General features: G+C 43.5%; 1 long non-coding RNA gene across 1 annotated transcript; it reads left to right on the top strand.

Annotated features, from left to right (window-relative positions):
* The first annotated feature begins 10562 nt into the window (after positions 1-10562).
* Positions 10563-15719, top strand: LOC116441173. Its single transcript, XR_004238931.1, has 2 exons — positions 10563-12121; positions 12360-15719. It is a non-coding gene; the product is annotated as an uncharacterized LOC116441173 (long non-coding RNA).
* The last annotated feature ends 221 nt before the right edge of the window (positions 15720-15940 follow it).

Raw genomic sequence — 15940 nt, 5'->3', positions numbered from 1 at the left:
TGCTCAGGGATGACCGACATGACGTACAGGATACAGAGGTACGCAGTGGCACAGCCCTGAGTGCCCTGTATGGCCTAACGCAGCCTTTGCCAAGGATAGTTTGAGTTTTCCCACATAAAGTGGTGTTTGCTCCTTAGAAGTGCTGTTGTGGAGATGCTGGCTTTTGCCTCCTCGCTTTTGTCATTCCATGTTTTGTGTCCCGTCTGATAAGGCTGATAAACCCGCAAGCAGTGCGCGAGGAGCGTTTCCTGGCGTGAGCTGAGGAATTGCTGAGATTGTTATCATTCTGTACTACAGGAGCGCCCTGTTTTATTTATACACCGTTTGTCTTCAGTTTCATTATGTGCCAAGAGGAAGAAAAAAGGCAGACTTTCCCTTCAAGTGGTTGCTTGTATAACCATTCATACTATGGGCGTGCGGACGCCTTGGTACTCCAGCCAAATACTTTTCTGCCCTAGCAGTGCTCGTGAGGGTGCTCTCCTTCCCTCCACCCCCAGCCTGGCCCACGTGTTGTGCACTCATGGTTGAAGGACACTTTCATCCTCGTTCTTCTGAATGTCCAGTTGAGCCAGAGCTATCCAGCTTTTCTTTTAAACTGCAGATTTGCTTTCCTGACTTTGTGGGTATGGCTTTGCATAAAGGCTGTGGCTTTAAACTGTTCCAGATGTGGTGGAGCCAATGCTGACCATCAGATAAGTGCTGCCAGTGTTTATACTGTTCAGGAAAAAGCCAGTGGGAAACATTCTGTGAGGAGGGTTTTAACTCAAGTGTTTGCAAGAAACAGCAACAGCTTCAGCTTTTTTTTTTTTTGACGATTTTTGTTTCATCTTGACTCCATACTTCAAGAAGTCTTAATCTATGTGCTGGGTCACCTCAACTAGATTTTTGTTTGCATGTTTGTTTGTTTGTTTTGTTACATCGGCGGGTAAAGGAAAAGAAGGGCAAAAGTGCTTGTAAATAGTTTCAGCACAAACTTCAAAAGAGCTATTTCCAAGACTGGTATCTGCGTCACTTTAGGACCTCCTTAAATTCTCAGGTGTCTGGTATGTCTGGCTGGAACATTAAGACTGGCACCAGCTCCAGAGATACAGTTGCCCAGAGAAGTTGAGCACTACTTGGCTGCAGCCCTTGGTAGATGCCTCGGAAGTCACTTTCCAGCAGGTCATCACTTGCTGCACTATGTGCTTCGAAGGCACTGGTGCCCTCCAGAGCTTGCCCTGAGTCCTGCTTTCTGGCAGTTTAGACTTTTTCTCAAAGGTTCCATTTCTGATCCTTGTGCTCCTCCCAGGACCAGTGACACCTCGTGAAGCAGCCTGAGATGGTCTGAGGCTCTGAATGTGGCTCAATCTTCCTTTGCTTCTTTGGGGCTACCTATTGTAGGTGGAAAGAGAGGAGGTTAGGCACAAGAGTTGATCCCCATTTCAGACCGGGCAGAGAATGGATCTAGTGGCCAACCCTGCTTTCCATGCCCTGTGGTTGGAGGGCTTTTACTATTCTCCTTTAGCCAGAAGTGTTGGGTTCACAGGAGAGAATCTGGCTTGGCTCCTGCCTGAGTAAGCCTACAAACCAAATCCCTCCATCCTAACAGGGCCAGTTCTGGCATCCCACTTGTCATGTACAAGGTAAGAGATTGTGCTCATCTGCCTTGGTTAATGGAACAGGGCTCTCCTCAGGCTGCCTTTTCCTGGAGTACAGAGATAATGTCTGCACCCATATCATGAGCAATTTGCATTCTGAGCAGTGAGCTGCCTTCAGTTTTGTGTAAGGAGAATTTCTGCAGTATAATTGCCCCCTTCAGGTTGTTTCAAAGGGCTCCTCTTGGTTTTCTCAAGACACTGTCTAGTCTTACCCTGTCCACTTTAACTCGAGTCGGTAACAGCTTATAATTTGTTGTGGTACAGCGAGTTTTGCCAAAAATAACGAAGCAATTAACAATCAATTAGACACTGATCAACACTATGCTTCAGACTTGCTCACAGTCTTTTAAATCAGCATCTCCACTCAAAGCTCTATTCGTAGCCCTTAGTCATATGGTCCTCAGTGTTAAATCATGACTTAGCTTTCCTGTTGGGAGATAGCCTAATTAACAGCAGCAATGAATGCTTAAGCCAAGTGATCAGATTCTCTCCTTCAAGTTTAGTCATCACTTCTCTGTAGGGACATGTTCTTCCCTTTCGTTCTGGCACACTGCTTGATGTCTGAGCTTCTTAGTGAAGTTTGTTTGTGGCCATCTTTGCTACTCAAACACTGTTTTTCTCTTCCATCCTGCAGTGGTTAGAAACGTTATGGATTTAGAAATATTTCCTTTAATTCTCTTTTAATTTTTGTCTCCATATGTTATTTTAAAACCTCTTTCCTTATCAGATATTTAAACTGGATTTGACATCTATGAAGATCAGATCGCTGAGCCCATAGCAACCATTCTGCTGGCTGTCAAATTGATGACAAGGGTGAACAATGCATGCCCTTACAGCTGGCCCTCCCTGCACTGTCTCTCTCTTGACAAAATTGCCTTTTGCAATTTGCTTTACTGTTTGATCTGAGTTTTGTTTGTGCTAATTACAGTTTTTCCCAAAACTGCAGATGTACATGTCTGAATCATCTAATTTTATCTTGGAGATTGAGGAACCTTTTGGTTTTCTATTTGAACAGCATGAAATTTTTTGGGACCACCTCCCACAATGTAAGTCCAGGTCTCGGCTATTTCATTTAAAAGTTGTGGAACAAAAGAGCTGGTTGTGACACCACCTATAATGAAAGTGAGAGGATGAAAATATTAAATGTGGTTAAAATGCCACCCAGCAAAGCTTGGACCACTCTGGGGAACCGGGTGATGAAAGCAGCTACCTGAAGTGTGGTTGTGATGCCATGATGATTTTTTGCCTTTTCTTTTATACCCCTGTTACACCTTTTTACAACCTCTGTATTCTTAGTGCTTTTTGCCTAAATTCTTGAACTTGTTTGTTCAGCTAAGAGACGAAACGTTTTAGAAACTTTGTAGCTAGGGATCAGTGTGCCCCAGACCCCAAGGTCCTCTCCAGAACATATTCTGTAAACCAAGATAGAACCATCCAGGGGAAGGCTCCTTGGGGAGGGAGTCTCGCTTGAGCCTCTCATTGAAGAATCTTTGATAGATATGCTAATTAATAAAACCTATAATGTTATACCAGATCTTTTGGGGAGAGCATTTTTTTTTTTTTTTGCGGGGTGCATTTCGATGCATATGACCTGGCCATGTGCACCTAAGGATCCTTAAAATAAATACCAAGGTAAAATCCCTTTTCCCCTTCTAACTGTGTTTGACTCTTGATTTTAAGACCAGGAAAAGGCATCAGTTGCATCTTTACCAAGGAGTGTGCTGATGTGAGGGCTTGCAGGAATGGTGGGCTTTCAGCAGAACAGTGCCCTGCTCCCCTCTCTCCTGGGGACTGCAAAATGCTGCACCTCGCCATTTATTCAGATTACAGGGATAGCAGGGTTGTCTACCAGGTGAAGAGTCTGTGGAAATGGATGTTGTTCTTGTAAAAATGATGTTGTGACCTCCTGTGTAGTGAATATGTACCTTAACAGAGAAATACTTTTTTTAGTTAATTATCTGAAAAATTTCAATCTTATTGAAGTTGTATTTTGAGAGGATGTTTCTCTGTGCCAAGCCAATCTCTTTGCATGGATGAGGAAAAGACTGAAAAACTTTAGGCAAATGCCTTCACATAAAGGTTTTTAAGCTAATCAGTAAATATGCAAAAGAAGTTTAAAACTTTATTACGTGTTTATGTACAGAATGACCTTTCAAAGCTGTATTTTCATTCTACAGCTTACTTACCTTGTGCATAGATATCTGTCATGTGCCCAGAACTTACTGTGCAGTTTTTGTTGGTCAGCATAGACTTTAGGTGAAAGTTAGAAGGTGTGCTTGGCATGTGTGTGATGGGTTATAGAATCATGGAATATGCTGTGTTGGAAGTGACCCGTCAGGATTATCGTGTCCCAACTCCTGATCAGGTCAACAGGTAGTGGAACCTGTGTTAAAAATGACAGGGCTGGGATTCCTCCTGAGTTGTGTGAGATCCAGACCTGGATCAGCATGTCACCTGTGATTTTCTGTAGGTTAGCTTGTAGATCTAGAAATACAGAATTTGAAGCTGCAGGTTTTAATCATTTATGTGTATTGTCTTGATTTAATTGGTTTATTCTACAGTGATTAGATGCTGTAGTTTGAGATGAGAAATTAGTGTGGGTTTACAATGGGGACTTAAGGGAAAGCTGTGGAGGCCTGCTTTGATTCATTGTGAGAACTTGAGTAGGTAGACTCAGAAAGAGTGGACTGGGTCAGGCAGCACTGCCTGTGTGTGGGGGGGCTGGGAAGTGTTCATGGAATACCTTGTGGAATGCACCCCCCAGCCCTAGCTCCCCACTCAGCCAGCCTGTCAAATTATTGCAGCTTTTGAGCTGTGTGTTTGAATGTTGTTTGCACGGAAGCTGCAACATGGGGAAGGTGGCCACAGATAGTGCAGGCTCACCTCTTTCCTCAAAATGTCCCACAGCACATTTTGCCACAGCTGCTCCACTGGACCCTCTCTGTAAGGCCATGGTCTTCCAGGAACACAGCTGTACTTTGTTCCCTGTTGGCATTAGGTCGCTGCTCCAAATAAGAGATTTCTTGTTGTGTATTTGTGGAAAGAAAGTTTGAGTCTCCTTTACTCCTTGCTTACCGCAACTGCCTTGGGATCCAGTACTGTTTGGTGGCCTGTTACACCGCCTGTGTATTCACCCTCTGTCACATTATCTCGTTGTGTGTGGGCTGACTCAGCTCGCTCTTTGTCCTCAGCAGCCAGCTGCTATGATTGCGCACCAGCGTTCCCTGTTGTTCCCAGGTCTTCCATGTGCATTTACAGTCAAACGTTTTTAGGATGAGACACATGGTCATCCTGGAGCATGTTTGCCAAAAGCAGTCCTACGTGGCCATGGCAAAGGCCTCACGCTCAGCTCGTGCTGTGGCAATGTCGAGATGGCCAAAGGTTCAGCCTGCTGACTTCCAGCGTGGGAAACCAGCTGCAGGGATGTCACAGGTAACTGTCCATTGTACAAGTGTTCCCCTCAGCACACACCCCAGAGAGTTTTGATCATGATCCCAGCAATTGCTTGTGCAACAGAAAGGCTCTTCAGCGTCTCAGAGATGATTAAGATGGGCTGTGCAAACACGGAGCATGGTAATTCACTTACACGTGTTGTCACTCGGTCTAGGTCCCGTGTGTCTCTGTGCCTCGTGTGTATAATTGTGGCTAAAAATGTAGATGTATTTAAAAACTAACTTGAATTTTTTTTTTTTGTTTGAAGCTGGCATGGAGACAAACTGTAAGTCATTCTCTGCCTTTTCTTTCCTATTGTGATTGTTGAAATTTAAACAGACCAGACCTGCTGTTCTGGTGATGATGCTTGGTCATTGGGATTTCTGGGTGGTTTTGGGGTTTGTTTTGGTTTTTTGTTTGTTTGTTTTTAAATCTATTTAGTTTAGATTTATGTAGAATTTACTTTGCCTGAAACTGTTAAATGGATACATAGAAAACCTGCAGAAACTGTTCTTTTAATATTATAAATTAGTATACATTATGGCATTAGCATTTTGCACTGCAAACTGGGACATACCCACGCTCCCATTCATAATGGGATTACTCATTCTGGGATGGACTCTCCTATTCATAAATCCAATTTATTATGTGAAACAGTAATGTCCCTTAATGGCAACACCTGAAGGGTCTATCATGTGTGAAGAGACACATTAAAATTAGTGTGAGTACTGCAGTGCCCTGAGCTATAGAACATAAAGAAAAGCCTATTAACCAAACAATTCTTCTGTTGTCAGAGCTAGAGATAATACGCATCATATTTACATTAAGTTTTGGTTGTGATAATGAAGGAAGTCAGACTGATCTAACATTTGTTACTTCTGAGTACAAAAAGCCCCAAGAGTGTGTTTTTCAAATTTGAGAAGTTTTAAAAAAAAAATTAAAAATTAAAGCAATCTGCATGATTTGTAGACTTTTGAAGTCTCTCCTGAAGCCAGAGAGGCATGAAAACACTGATTTCATCACATAAAAATTATATTCATCTCCAGGCTTGATACTTTAAAGAGCAGAATCTGGCTGATGAAACTAAAAGATACCCTTAGAGACTGGCTAAATGCTTTGATGTAGAGGAGAAAATATTCTGTTAAGTGTGAGATAAGCGGAGATGTAGTGCTGGTGTAGGATTGCCACTGGCCCTCTTATGGTGGCTACATGAGCTAAGTGCTGTCAACAGCTTTCTTCTGTTTTTCTGAATTCAGAGATAACTCAAATCCACAAATACCCAAGCTTCTTTGAGAAACTTTAACAGGTGCTGGGGACTGCTGAATGGGTGCAGATTTTATTGCTCCAGCAAAGTCAATCTGTTACCACGACATTCAGAGGCTCTGGGGAACTTGCCTCCCCTTGGTGCCTTGGAACAGCCTTTCTCAAAGCTTCAAGTTTCCTTTGACTGTTGGCTGTGTGATTCTAGCAAAGTAAAATCTGGACAAATTTGATGGGGGAAGTAGGCCCAGCCTGAGGTAAAGAAATTCAGCCAAATTAAATTTAATAAAGGAATAGATTTTATTCCGCGGCCGAAAGATCGGTCACACAGAAAGCCACGATCGGAAAAAGGTCAGCCCCGAGCCCGGGATCGGTGCTGGGTGAACACAGATCTGACCTCTATTGCATCAGACCTCCCAAGTTCACAAATGCTGCTTCGGCTGCTTCCTTCTTATACAGTTCTTGGGCAGAGTCCGAATTAATTCTATTCTTCTCACAATTTAGCATATTCATGATGTTTTCTTGTCCCGAAGTTGGACTGCCCAAAGCATTTCCTGGGTCTGATGAATTGTCCATCTTGGATGATGAATGGTCCATCCCTGATTCCTGGAACAGTTATTCTTAGTGCCTGGAATGGGATACTCCTTTAACGACTCTGAGATGTTAATCAGTTTCCTCATCTTCCAGATCATCGCCCAGGTGTGGTGTTAATGGCTCCAATAAGGTCTACCTCCACCTGGAGATAGACTTTTTGTATGCTGATTAGTGCCTGGCCGTATTGTCTTCTCTGCTGCTGCCAAGGCTTGTGAAATTTTCTCCATCCCCGGCCTGGGGTTTGGGCTTAGGCATTTTTATTTGTATAATTAATATCTACATTTATGTACACAAGCACGAATTACCAATTTCATTTATAACAAGCCTGTACCTAAGCCAGCTTTTTGGGCTGGTAGAAAATGTAGCAAGCCCTCCAAAGAGATCATATTGGTATGAGAGGAAACTGGAAATCACCATATCACACAATTGTTATTTCAGGCTATTCCTCCCTGCCCCACCTCAGTTTAACTGACTGTTTAAAACTGCTAAACCCCAAAATGTTAGAGCAGTTACCCACTAGACAAGGAGCACTGCAGCTTAGCTGGCCCAAGGACATCAGATGCAATTGTTCCTCGCTCTTAATCCTCTCCCTTGATACCTCCTCTGAAATGACAGTTCCAGCTGACCCATAGAAAAGGTACAGGACAGCTTTCTTCTCTGTGGTGTGCCTGCTGTAAGCCTCTGCATGATCATCCTGCCATGAAGGTCTCATGCCAGCCCCATCCAAGGAGTTCCCAGATGCATGTCGGGAAGCAAGTCAAGCACAACACTTTGCTTCACTGCTCTCAGTGTCGTGGGAGCCTTGTGCCACAGTTGCTGTCAAAGGTTCTCTCAGCTTGATTTAGGAGTTTATTTCAACAGTTGTTTTCCTCAAATTTTTTGCTGCTTCCCAACTTTTGTGCATTTATTTTGTTCTTTAGAAAATTGTAATTCTATCAGTGAGTTTTGTTCCCCCTTTAAATTAGAAAGGAGGAGACAGATGACATCAGGGCTTGCTAAATGGACATTTAGCATAGACCACATCACAGGTCCAAAGCCTGCCCTGACTGTGAAGGACTTAAAGTTGCATTTATAACACATATGATTCATGGCTGATGAATCTTATAGTACAGATTTTTAATATTGGAACCTAAATTTCTCAAAACCCATCATTTCCCTTTCAGTTGAACATGTACAGCTGTTGCAAACACTGCTGCATGCTGGTACCAAAAAATACCACATTTTTCTTCTACAGTTTGAACGGGAAATAATTGTGGTTTCTCAGACCCCACTTTGAAGCAGCGGGTTTTTGTAGCTGGCTGACTTTAATAACTGTAATTGTATATGCAGTCCTGCACCAGCTGTGCACCGGGCACCATGAGTCACATCCAAACCCATCCCTTAGGTTCAAACCGCTCTTACAGTGATGATTCTGAAATACTCCTGAGTATCTTCCTCTCCGTTATTGGGAAGGCCCCTTCTGGACAAGCAGCTATGTTGTGGCCATTTTAGATGGTTTTCCTGGAGTTTGCATAGGCATATCCTACACTGTAGGCTCCCAAGTCAGAGCTGGGAGCAGAGGAGCAGGCTGTCCCCAAGGAGCAGTGGCCTGGCCAGGGATGGGCACATGTGGTGATCTCAGAGCATAGCAGATAAAATGTGTGGGCCACTGAGTGAGTCACCAGTGTCATCCTGGATCCTCTCCTGAGGGCGTCTGCTCGCCCCCTTGTGACTCTTTGTTCTGCTTCCTGTTGCTGTCACTTCAGCATTTTTCCTAGTATGTTAATTTGCTATAAACATAAACCAAGAAATCCAGAAATTTGTCCATTTTGTCAGAAGAAGCCACAGTCTAAATGTTCTTGTATTACATTGTTATAAATCATACCAGGCTCTATAAATTCCTTTCCATCTGCAAAACTCAGATCAGTTTATTAAATAGCCCAGTATTGCCTGTTGTGGCTGTAAAAAGTAAAGAAACTGAGGCAGAAAAGTGACATTCACTTCATCTTGCCAAGTGGCCAGTAAGAAAGCTGTGGGTAATGAGTTTGTTCACTTCCAGCTCTTGTCCCTGCAGCTTTTGACATGCTGTAAATAAAGTTCAAATACTTAAATATTTTTAAAATTCCTTTAAAATAATTACAATAAGCGGCTTCCTATTTCATACGTTTCCTGCCCACATAGCATATTTACATATTACATGTAGCTGGAAGGTATAATTAGAGATCCCTGTTCAGGCACCTGACTCATAGCACCTTTAGCTTGCCACCATAAATAGGCATGTTCAGCTGAGACTGCTCGTGACATGATGCCTCAGCTTGTGCATCGAAGGCACCCTCTGCTACTGATCTCTAAGGTAGACTTCAAAATCAGACTTCTTCTCCATAGCAAAAGGCCATTTGACTGATTCCCAGCAGATGTTTGCACAGGCTTTGGCCCTCAGCCTGGCCCTAAGCCTATTGCTGGTCTTATCAGGTGGGGTGAAGATTGCCTTCAAGTAAAAGCAGCTGTGAGACATCCTCTAAGTGAAGCGTGGTGAGGGTCAGGGGATCTGTCTGTGTCAGCTTTGCTGGAGGCCAACTGCTCGTGCTCTGCTCTGGGAGGTGCTTGGTGTCAAAGCACTAGATGTGTGCAAACCAAGTGGCCATACTGAGAAATCGGGCACTTGGGTCTGATTTCCTTATGTGCTGGGCATGCAGGAGGTGGGGAGAGAGCTGTTTGAAGCTGTCTTAAGGAGCTGGGTCTGCAAATACACTCCGTAGTCCTACTACTGCCTGTAGCATGTATTTGAACTTGCAAATACAGGACTTTGTCCAAGAAATGTCAAATCTCCCTTGCCTAAGCTGGGAGCATGGCCGAGGTGCTGTGCGGGTTATCTAATGCTTTGGGAGGTCCTTGACCGTATGTGTGTGAATTGTACCAACTGAGTAGGATGGTTTTCTCTTGGAACCCTGGTTCTGAGAATTTCAGCTTGTCAGTGCTGAGAGGCAGTGATCCTCAGAAGTACACTCTATTCGATCCAAAACCCTGGGAAAAGCTTCCTAAACTGTGTGATAACACTGAGGTTATCGCTGTGTAATTAAAAGTTATGTCACTGGGTGAAATATGTAGAAATGTAGAAAATTAGATTTAGGGGATATAGGTAATAATAGGTTACAATATGGAGGATTTGGGGTGTGGATTTATGTCTTCTTCTTTCTCCTTCACAAATCTGAGTACTCTGTCATTGGGTAAAAGTTCCGCACTGCAGGACGTGAAAAGTCAGTAACTGGGTTGTAAGTAAAAACATATTACTTAGCATTTCATAATTGGTTAGTTTAGACTTTAAAAAACCTTGGAAATGAGAGCTCACGGCCATTTCCCACCCTGCCAACTAAGAGGCACATACCGTGCAGCTGTATTACTCATAAGATATAATAAACATCTAAGTCCAAACAAGAATTCTCCATCTCCTGCATTTTAATTCAAACTCTGAGTAAAAGAACTCAGAATACAAAAAAGAAGAAAATTAATAGTTTTCCAGCAGGATCTGACTTGGGCAAATCCGCTGTGCAGCCCTGAGCAATATGAGGAGTAAGACTTTCCAAAATGTTTGTAATACCCTTAGCAGTAACAGGGTACATATACTATAGCATATATGTACTCTGGATTCCCAGTTTCCTGGTAAGCCTGAGTGGGTTTACTGCATGGGGGTTCCAGTCACTGCCGGACACACTCTGAAGTCCTGGGAAAACATGGAACAATAGCTCTGAGTGGAAAAAATATATGCTCAGCATTCTCTAGGGAAAATTATAGTTGGCCTGTAAGTGTACCCCCACATCTGCATTGGTTAAAAAGTCAGTCCCACACACTTTCCTGGCTGGTGTGAAGTTGTATAGTTCATCAGATCTGATCCAGTGTGTAAAGAAATGTTTACTGTGGACTTCCAGGAGATTATCAGCAGTCCTGGGAGGCTGCTGAACTTGATCTCCCTGGATTGACAGAATGAATCCACATAGGATGCAGAGCAGGATGTGGTTTCTCAAACAGAATAGTGACGTTCTTGAAGGAGGCTACAAGCAAAGGGAATCTTAATTTTAGTTATTGAACACAGAAACATTTCTATCTGCTTATGCAACTCTTAGAAGGGAAGAAGAACGTGGCCATTCTGTGCAGTCCTTTGTGGAAGTGTACTAGCTCAAATTGTCTTTCAAACAGCCAAGTGTCACCTGGAAACACCGAGTGTCACCTGGAAAAATTAAGTACTGGGGACACTTTACACTCATAAATGGCCTGACCTTGTGTCCATGGAAATCAAGGGACTTCTGTAATGTTAGAATGGGTCTCAAATGATGGGTTTTTGCAGATCAGCAATCTATCCAATGAATGATATCATAAAATTTTGTCTAGCAAAAACTGCTGCCAACATTTAAAAATATCTACCAAATCCTATTCCCGTTAAAACAGTCTTGTTAAAATTGTCTGTTCCAAACAGAACAATATTTTACTGTTCTTGGTGATGTCGTTTTCCTCCTCAGATTTCTGTGAAAGCAGTGTGTTTCACAAGGCATATCAAAGTTGTCTCATGGGCAAAAACATGTAAACATCAAGCGTGTCATTTCCTTGAAATCCCCTGTAAAATGGCTAGCCACGCTGCCTTAACCATTCAGAAGCATAAGAGGAAGAAAGGATTTTGCAGGCACTCCAAGGCTGGGTCTGTGGGAGAGCTGAGATGAGCCTGTGGCTCTGCAGTCACCCATCAAGAAGTCACCCAAATGTGCTTTTTATCTTGCAGTTTCCACATTTGGGAGGCAACTACTGCGTAAAGGATCTGGGTTCTGCTAATGAAAAATATATCACGAGGTCCGTGTGTGGCTGGGTTGGTTCCATAGTTCCAGCCATACCTGCTGTTGTGATACATAATCCCAGTTCATACTCCTGGGAAGAGTTTCTTGCAGCAGTGCAGGTGGGAAGTTTCTCTCTTGCACTGGCTCCACATTGAGCTCTTTCTTCTTAATGCAGCCAGTGCACTGAAGGAGGACAAGCTCGCTTCTTCCTTGCCTGGTTGTTCAGGGTGAATCATTAACCAAGCACTTGAGTGACAAACCCAAATTGTTTGTTGAGTGCCTTCTGCAGGCTGCACGGACAGTTTGCCTTCTGCAGGAGGTATGGTTTCCTTCTCTCACGGAATGAAAGCACCACAGACCCCCTCTGCTCACCACTGTGCCTTAACCAGACCTGAAGTATGTATATAATAATACATAGATCTATATCTATCTACATATATATATGTACTGGAGTATATAATCTATCTATCTATCTATAGAACTTCTTTATATGTATAGAAGTTCTGTGTTGCTCCTGCTTTATGCATGAGGAAAGGGCATACATATAATGAAGAAATAAGTTAACTTTTCCTTGTACTCTTCCTTTGTAGCCCGTTGAGGCTTTTGGTGAGAGGAATTATAATCTTTTTCCTAGCAGCACTTCATGAACTGAAATCATTCTCTAGGATGATGATGACATGCCAGTTCTCCGGTATATGGATATGAGTCCTGAGATCCCACACATGGATACACAGAAGGACTGCATAATGTGCTGAAGATGGGGGAGAAGGTATGCTTGGGTGAAAGGTGGGACTGTTTCTTCTAATGGCTGCTTACATACAACAGCAAATACTGATTTCTCCCTTTTTAATGCAAGAGCATTTATCTGCCAGTGTTCAAACTGCATTTCCATGACATAAGAAGAGTTGTCTGGATCATTAACTAATACAGTTAAAACACATCAGTTTGAGCAGATGTTCTTGTCTGTGCTTTTAACGTGAATGGCCTTGATTTTGCAGCAAAGTCCGTGAGATGGCACCTGAATGCAAGGGTTTGGGTTTGTGAAGCTTTGCAGAATGATGGCCTATATTTATATTTCTTTCTGAAACTCTTCATAAGCTGCACACAAACCTCGTTTAGAGAGTTTTACTGAGACAGCAGATTCAAGCCTTCATTATTAGGGGACGTCTGCAATGCCATTGTCTGCTTGACATTAATTCTTCCAGCTGTGCGTCGATGTATTGTAATGGCCCCGGTTTTTTTTGGTCACAGTTTGTTTTCCGCAGTGCCCTCGTGCCTGCGCAGCACTCGTGATGCTGACGTTGAACCTGGGCTGTGTGGCAGATGGGGCTGTCCTGTATCCGAAAGTTACGGGAATGTATGTAGACGTCAGATGGAATGCTGGTCTCTCCGCTCACCCTTGGCTCTGTAATTTCGTCATCCAGCCATGGAGGACCTGTGCAGCCATAACTGGCCAAGGCAGTGGGTGAGCACAAGCTGCAGCTCTGCAGGAGATAAGGGACCTCTTGCCCACAGCAGAAACAGCAAGTAACTGCAGTTCTCAGAACTCGTTACTGTGCCCTTAACTGCAAGTATTTCCCTGCTCTGTAATCTGGCCAAAGGTAGGTAGGTTTTGATAGGGATAGACACATTTCTACCACAAAGGTCACCTCTCTGCCAGATTTCAAAATTTCCCTTCCGCAGCTAGAGATCCTCATATAAAAGGTTGCCTGAGTTTAGGTAGCATGTGCCAAGCAGTATATTTTTCCTTTAATAATATTCCTGGAAATAGCGGAACTGTTTTGGCTAAAGCAGATGCTGAACTGTTCAGAATGAAATTCTCAGAGCTAAAATCTGGCGAAGCAGAGTAACGTGCCCTTTTGTTAACACTGGGGAAGGCCGAGCACCGTGGCAGCAGGGAGGGGAGGTGGCACTGCTGGTCGGCAAACCAAGGAAACCAACGAGCGCTGCTTTTAGCAAACTGCCAGCTTGAAGCCAGTGAGGAACATCCTTGGGCTCCTGCACTCTGTGTTTTTATGTTCACCTTAAATAATGAACAGAGAAACCCAGAGGCACCAGTGCTACTTCCAGCTACCTTGAACTGCTTAAATAGGTAGTTTAAATCCCCCAGGCTCCGTTCTCCCCACCTGTATTGCTCCTGGGCTTAAGGCTGGATGTATCTATGGAATCTCTAGTTATGTGTTGGAGTTTGGCCTGAAGTAATTTGTGTTGCCGACTTGGTACTCTTTCCCCACCCTGGAAGTCTATCTGCAGAACCCCTCTGTGCCAGGCAAGAGAGTCCCCCATAGATGTTTCACTATACAGTTATATCTTTTGGGTTAAAGCCTTACAGGGCTATCATGTGAATGAGGACAAAGCTCTGTTTTTCTTCTTTGCTCTCTGCCCTGTCTTCTTTCTCTGTATTTTAGGACCCAAGTGACAGGGACATAAAGCTCCTGTTCTGCTTCCTGGTTGTGTCACTCAAACTGCAGGAAAAACAAAAAAGCCTCTAACAACATTTTTAATGTTAGGGAGTCAAGGCACTACTTTCTTCTCTGGCCAGGATGTACCACAGAAATCATCTCATCCACACATAGCCCGGGGTGTGCAGAGAGAATCGTTCCATGACACATGACCTTTACTAGAATTTTTCAGATCTTTTTTGCAGTCAAAACTCATTGAAATGAATTGGGTCAGTGTTCATTGGTCTCAAGTTGTGTAGTTCCTAGTATCTGCTCTCCTATTAGATCCGGATTTCTTCAGCTTCTGATGTTAATTAGATCTTCATTGCTTGATTTTCTTATCAGTCTTTGCCGAAGGCAGAGTCTGGGGTAGATGTTCCTAGATGGCCGCTGACAGTGTTCTGTTGATGTTCCATCGATGGCCTTATCTTGTTGGGGCTACTCCCAGTCTGTTGAAGTGCTAAGCCCATCAGGCCTCACCTAGAGAAACAATGCCCTGGAAAGAAGCTTCAATTCCCTTCCCCTGGGGCAAAGATGAGCAAACCTGGCTAAAGTCATAGATAAAAGATTTTTAAACTGGTATGTTTTCCAACAGTTGTATATAATGCTTTATTACATAAACGGGCTGGGAAAAGCTCTGGTACCCCTTACCAAGTTGGCTTTGTCTCAGACAATGCTGTTATTTTGGGGCTAGACATGAAGCTCCTGTCTCTGGACTTGAAAATGAATATAGGAATGACTGAACAAACAAACCTGGTACACTCTTAAAAAATTGTGTGCCCATTGACCAAGCTGGATTACCATGCTCTTTCCAAATTCTTGCCGTGCAAGTTCTTCCATGCCCTCACTTGCAACTCAAACTTTTTTTTGGTTTGGTTTGTTTTGTTTTAAATGATACTGGTACCAGAGCACGGGCACAGCACTTCTATGATCTGCAGAGCTGTGAATATCTCTTTCTATGGATACAGTGTGTGCATGCTGTGGCTTTGGGCACAGGGTATGTCAGTGCTAGTGCGAGACTAATAATAGCCTCTAAAGATCATTTGAGAAGTTGCTTACCTTTCCCCAGGGAGCAGGACATGTCTTTGTATTTCCACCTTCAGATACACAACCCACTTGTGGGCTTGACTGCATAGCAAATACAGTGTGAGAGTCATCCTTGCTTATGTGGATTTTTTTTCCCCCCTCTCCTTTATGTTTTGCTTTGCCCTCTCGTTTGCTTTCTGCCCGTTTTCTCTGAGGCTAGTGATTTCTTGGCAAGTTATTGTTCATAATCAAAGAAAGGTAGTGGGCAAGCAGCAACTGCTGTCTTAGGTAGCCCAAGCTGACCCTGCCACTGCTTTGGCAGGAGAAAGAAGCTTCTTTGGGAAGAGCACAGCTGTCCTGGGCTTTGTGCACACAAGGGCTGCTCAGAGCAGCCCCTTGACCCCATGCTGGCTCTGTGAGCTCTGCCACTCTGACTGGTAACAGTGATGGCAGTTTGTGTTGAGGCTTTGTTCTCTGCTCCCCAGAGAGAAACATTCAACTGCAGAGTGACTAAGTGGCTTTTCAAAGGCTACATGATGAATCAGTGAATGAACAACAACCCCCAGCAGCTCCAGGCCCCCTTCTCTCTGCAGAACAATGCCTTTCTCCCTGTATGAAGATGTGCACGTAGGATAGGTTGCATACAGAGTTATGTAGTTCAAAAGAAATTTGAATATTAATATTTATGTTGTAGTGATGCCACTGTCCTCTAGGCTCTGTAAATAGCAGCACCACAACAATGTGAATT

The sequence above is a fragment of the Corvus moneduloides genome, chromosome 3 (genome assembly GCF_009650955.1).
Source record: "Corvus moneduloides isolate bCorMon1 chromosome 3, bCorMon1.pri, whole genome shotgun sequence".
NCBI classification, from domain to species: domain Eukaryota; kingdom Metazoa; phylum Chordata; class Aves; order Passeriformes; family Corvidae; genus Corvus; species Corvus moneduloides.
Note: the sequence above shows the minus strand (reverse complement) of the source record. Positions and strands in the feature narration are given on the sequence as shown.